Source organism: Buteo buteo, chromosome 19 (assembly GCF_964188355.1).
Source record: "Buteo buteo chromosome 19, bButBut1.hap1.1, whole genome shotgun sequence".
Taxonomy (NCBI): domain Eukaryota; kingdom Metazoa; phylum Chordata; class Aves; order Accipitriformes; family Accipitridae; genus Buteo; species Buteo buteo.
The window spans coordinates 26,252,184-26,258,183 of record NC_134189.1 but is presented as its reverse complement, the minus strand read 5'-3'; positions in this window follow the sequence as shown (position 1 = coordinate 26,258,183).

Below are 6,000 nucleotides of genomic sequence, written 5' to 3'. Positions count from 1 at the left end.
GTCATGAATATATGATAGCACAGTCTGAAGTCGCTTTGTTTCTTTGGAGCTTGGTACCAGCTGGGACTAAGATGGAGGACGTGACTTGATGCCAGCTTTCCCGCCCCCCCCTTCTTCTTTTGCCCATACTAATCAGCAGCAAATCAAATGTCAGTACATCTGGAGGCAGTGAGAGGGCAGTGCTCACCAGTGCACTGTATTGCTGCTATTTTTTTCTCTTCTATGAAAAGGAGTCCAGCTCAATAAAAGATGACATTTGTCCTTTCATAGAAAACATTGCATTAGCTTAATCTCCCTTCTGGTTTGAGTTTGGGTTTTCTTTTCTTCCTGTTTTTATTTAGATACGTTTGGGTCGCATCCTGAAATGTTTCCTGCTTAGCTACATGCAAAGACTATGTGGAGATCTTCATTTATGCATGGACTGACAAAGAATAGGCATCTTTTAGAATTCAAGACTTCAGAAGCCATTCCTATAGCTTTAACGGTCACACATAAAGGTATCTAATGCAAGCCATCTTGGGATATCACCGATAACCTGATCTTTTGACAACTTGTATGCAAAGCTTAAAATATATATAAAAAAGAACGACTTCCCCAAAGAAAGCATTTCCTTAGCTTTGTTTTTCATCTTCCAGTTTTAGAAGAGGTTTGGCCTTTTGCAATTCTTGAAATATAGATTTATCCACTGTAATTTGATTCCTTCCAAACTGCATTTTGAATTTTAAATGGTGTGTCTGAATACATTGTGAGGGATACTATTGCAGGTTTGTTAGGGGCTGACATCTCATTTCCAGGCTAGCTTACTGTAGCCCCATTACTCTGAAACCAGTAAGTCCATCTTGAGTTTGATTTATTTAAAACTCAGTTACTAAAACTGTTTGTCTTTATAGTTGTATCTTGAGAGCCGAAATTTTTCTTACAGAAGTAATAAAATATGCCAGATCTCCTTTTAATATGCTCATTGAAATGCAGACTGTGACCTTTCTTGGTCTGTTTTAAAGAGACTTTCTGCAAAATATGGACTGTTTTGACTAAAAGGCGACATAGGCAAGGAAGGTTGCATCTGTAAACTAGAGAGGCAGCAGCTAAACCTCATATTGATGCCTCCATTTGAAGCAGCCAGGGAGACCCGTTTACTTTTGAATGCACGATTCGCTGCCAAGTTGGCACCATCTTTCATGTTTATAGATTTAAATTCAGCACATGGCTTTAACTCTTCAGCTGCACTAGCTGCAAACAATTACCACAAAACAAATGCTTAGGTATAATCAGTTCATTGTCTTACCCATGCCAAGTTGCATATGACCCTTAGAAATACAGTTGAGAACGTTATTTTAAAATGCCATATTGGGTAAGACACATGCAAATAGCAAAAGCATGTTTTACATGGAAATGTTTACAAATATTAAACCTCACTGTGAAAAAGCACCTCATAAAGTAAACATTTGAAAAATCATGTAATGTGTTAATGGGAAGATACAGGGTTTAACAGATGAATCACTGAAAAAGATTCCACAGAATAATACTAATAAGCACCAAAAAAGTGTTGTTTATGAACTTAGCCTTCACAACTACTAATCTGGTGCAAACAGCATAAAATTGTCAGTAGTTGGAAATTCATCTGGGAAGAACATTTCATAATTTTTTTTTTTATTTTTAACTCTTAAAAAATCAGTTTTGTCCCAAAATTGCTTTAGTAAATAAATATTTCAGTCAGTTTTGACTATTTTAATAGGCTAAATATTTTACCATACATAGAAATTAATTTTTAAAACACAACTGTGATTGATTTATTAAGATTTTTTTCAGCAATTAGATACATACTGCTTCGTGGCTTTAGTATTTAGTAAAGGAGCAGTAATAAGCTAGCTGCAAATGTAGTCATGCTCTGAAATCAAATTTGAATCTTAGCTTCAAAATGGACAAATAAACATTTAACACAGTGATGTGGGTGACTACTGTCCACACAGTGAAAGCATAGGCTGAATCCCATCAACTTTAGTCACTGCCAAGGTTTGGGTATGGACAAAGAAGCAAGTACATGCAATTCTGAAGTTTTTATCTGCAGCCCTTTATCTTGATCAAACGTTTTTTCTAACTTGATCGTATGCTTCATACTTAGAAGCATCTCAGTTATGTCTATTGGATACATAGATAACCTTTGTTAGTAGCTGTCTTAAATCATATTGTAATCATAACAGTGATTTTGTTTGTTTGTTTGTTTGTTTGGGGGGTGGGTATTGTTTTTTGTTACTGCACATTTTTCTCCCAGCAATTTGCAGAGCATAAAGCACTTTGCATGTGACAGAACAGTTCTTTCATTCACTAGTTATTTCATTTAGCGTTAACTTCTGGATGCACGCAAGTAGTGACCTATCTGTAAAGCATTCAGTATAATCAAAAGGTAATTTGATAAGTCAGAAGGCATGTCTGCACAGTCATATATCCTTTCTGTGGTTTTAAATATTTTCGTAATCATGGATGCAATTGAGCACGTGGGAAGCTCCTTGTAGCTAGCTCTGAAAACAAACAGAGATCAACAAAACGTCCAGACTACATTACAAACGTGAATATATTCTGATTTTGGATTAAAAAAAAATTTCTCTCAAGTCCTGTTGAGTGTACTGGTACAGTATGCACTTTCAGAATAGCTTTCTTTTTGGCAGTTATTTTACTCTCAAAACTCAGTAATTCTTTCATAGTGCATCAGATTTACCAAATTAATAATTTCTTGGCATTATTCTTTTAATTCACACATGTGTCTGTGTGTGTGTACATACATGTGTGCTTTTTCGTTGTTTTTGGAATTTTAAGAAGGTGAGAAGCACACAGACTGAATAGCTTTATATTCTGTAATGGTTCACTCACTGTAGAATCGAGATTTATTTTTATAAAAATACTGCTGCTTTCTGACTTAGTGTGAAAGATACTTTATTTGTACAAATGCTAGTGTAGGAGAAGCAGCCGTTGCGTTAGTTCATGCTTTTATTCAGGTGGGTTCCGCCAGCTCCTAAACCCCTTAGCTTACTCGTAAGTGAAAGCAAAAGTTGCAGGCACAGTTTGGATGCTGTTGGGTATCCTGGACTGTGGTGGGTTCTTTGAGGGTTGCAGCCCTGACCAGTAGAGGGATTTTTTTGTTTGTTGGTTTGTTTTTAAGGAATTGGTTTTGAATAGGAGAGGAAAAGACAGAAGTTGCTTATTGAGATTTCTGTGCCACAGAAAAGGAGTGAGAAGACTACTGACATACTGCAGTAATTTTGGGTGAAGACAAATCCTTTAATTAGGTGTGTGCAGTGTGAGGACATTTGCAGAGATGCCATAGTTAAGGTTGTTGTGAGCTTTCAGTTTCCCAGAGAGAAAAATTTAAAAAAATCTTAGTAAATCAACCTTTGAGAGTTGCTTTATTTTAAGGTGGGAAAAGAAAGGAAGATGGGATTTTCTTATCTGTTTCTTCAGTTTTCTTCTGCTTGTTGTCTCTCTCTTTTTTTTTTTTTTTTAATACTGATTTTATCCCTGAGAATCTCTCACCTTGTGGGTTTTTCTCTCCTGTTAGCTCTGCAGTGAGATTGATAGCTGTGTTCAGACTCCAGAAATACGCATACCCTTGCTTTGAAGAGGTAGGATGCTTTTGATATTTTACCATTAGAACAAATGGCTATTTTCCTCCCTGTGTCATTATGCAATTTATAGACATTAAGAAAAGCCAGTGAACATGACAAGTATTTACATGCCCTGAAACTGCCAACAGCCTCCTGAGCTTCATTTTCCGCAGGCGCGTTACCCCTGTCTCAGGAGAGGCCCTCATCCCCACCACAGCTTGTCCTTCTTCCTCAGCTGTGTATGCGGCCCCTCCCCAGTTTCCCTATAGAGCTGTGACAGCCCGTCATTGTCTGCCTCTCTGGATATTACAGTGGCAATTTGCTCACATGGATGCTGGCTGATCCCAAGATCTCTTTTTTACTCTGTTTTCTTTGTACTTCCTCCCCAGCTCAAGTCCAAAACTGAACAGTGTGGGTCATGACCAGGAACTAGAGCTTGCAAAGGCTGGTCATGGCTAGAATTTTTTTCTCCGGTGGATGGTAGAGGAGGAGCTAATGACAGATTTTAGCTGTCAATTCTTAGACGAATTGTCAGGAAATCTCATCTTCTCCATTCACCTCTTGCTATGACTAAGGCACAGTGGGAAACTTAAAGGACAAATTCAGTTGACAAACAGAACTTGGATCCCTGCAAAGGAGACATATTCTCCTCCTGTCAAATCTTTGAAAGATCAGAACATACTCTTGCTCTGATTAACTTTAGTGCACCCTCTTACATCCCCTGCTCCGGGACATGCTGAAAGTAATCCTTTTCGCTCATACTGGGAAATTATGTTGAATAAGCAAGGAACATGCCTGAAGTTAATGAATATTCTAGTTTTAATGGTGACCTTTTTATTATCATGAAAAGTTTTGGTTATGCTTTCTGTGCATGTGGGCCTCAGCACAAAAATGTACTGTACAGCTAAGCGTAGTTTTACTCCTCATCTTACCCCCACGCTATTATTTTATCTCAGTATTTTTTCATTCCTCTATTAAAGTAGGAAAAACTCTTGAAGACTTGCTCTCATTGAATTCAAATGCTTAAGAAAGTGGATACCGATTTTAGTTTTTTGCAATTAAAGTTTTAAAGAACATAATCAATTAAGTTAAAAATAAAATTATTTTTAGAAAGCGTTTATCTCAATTTTTAGCAATCTAATACCTAAACTTTTATAGAATTTTTCATAGTACTTTGCTGTTTGGTGCATGTCTATGTGGCCAACTTGCATAATGAAATGCAACCTCTAAGTAGATAGGGTACTTTACAGATCTCAACACTACTTTAAATATACTTAATTATGTTAAAGCAGTAATCATGGCACTGCCTGATCATCATTTTTTATTTCTGCTACATACAGTAGAAGCTTAAGGATTTTTCTTGTGTACAAGATACAAGTAATTAAATGCAAGGGTTCTTTGAGGAATTGGTGTGGAGAACAGTCTCCTTTTGATTGCCCATATGCAAGACCTCCATTGTTTGTCCATTTTGATGAAGTTCAAGTAAAGCATATACAATAACAGTTAAATCTGAAAAAGGACACCTTGAATTACCTGGCCACAACAGAGGTAATAAAAGGGAGCACAGGATCGCACAGAATCCCTGAGCCTATCCCATAGAAGAAGTTCCTCCCTTGCTAATATTATCGCTGTGCAGTATTTCACACCAAATTTCCTCCTGTAATAAGGAAATGTGTTGTATACTTCACCCCCCCCCCAAAAAAAAAAAAGTTAAATATAATGAGTTTTAATTGTGAAGATGGTCCTCCTGCCCCAGTGCACTGTTTTGTGGCACTCGGATCTGAACAGGCACAGAGTGTGTGCAAGAGCTGGAAGCCACTGGGGAGTGGCTGGGATGGTCTGCCAGGGGCTGAGTCAATGGCAGGGCCTGGAGGAGAACCCAGGGTAGAAAACTGGGGAGGCAGAGGAGGAAAATTGTTGCTTTCCTTGGATCAAGTTCTGTATTGGCCTGATCCTTCCTTGTCCTTCCTGTTGTCACCATGTTAATACCAGCTTCAATACTTTTAACTAGCCTGTGAGAAGGTGCAAGCACAGACTGAGAATGAGTAAATTAACAATGCGGTGTAGAAGTAGGATGAAAAGTCAGTGAGGGAGTTGCCAGCCATGTAAATTTTATTTCTTTTTCTTACAAAAAGAGGGATTTGCACTTGTTGCATTTAGCAGACTTGTATTTGCCAGACATGAAACTGAGTTAGGTATTGTATATAGTACCTCTGGGATTTTGTTTGACATAACCAAAGGATTTTCACTTTACAGGGAATGTTGGCCTGGAATGTGGCCAGTTCTGACCACTTTGTGTAAATTTTGGGTGTCTGTGAAAGGGAAGATGCAATGCTTGGTTGGGGCACCTTCTGGCACGCCTCACAAGGACTGCTTTTTTTCCCGTGGTGGGGTTAGAGTG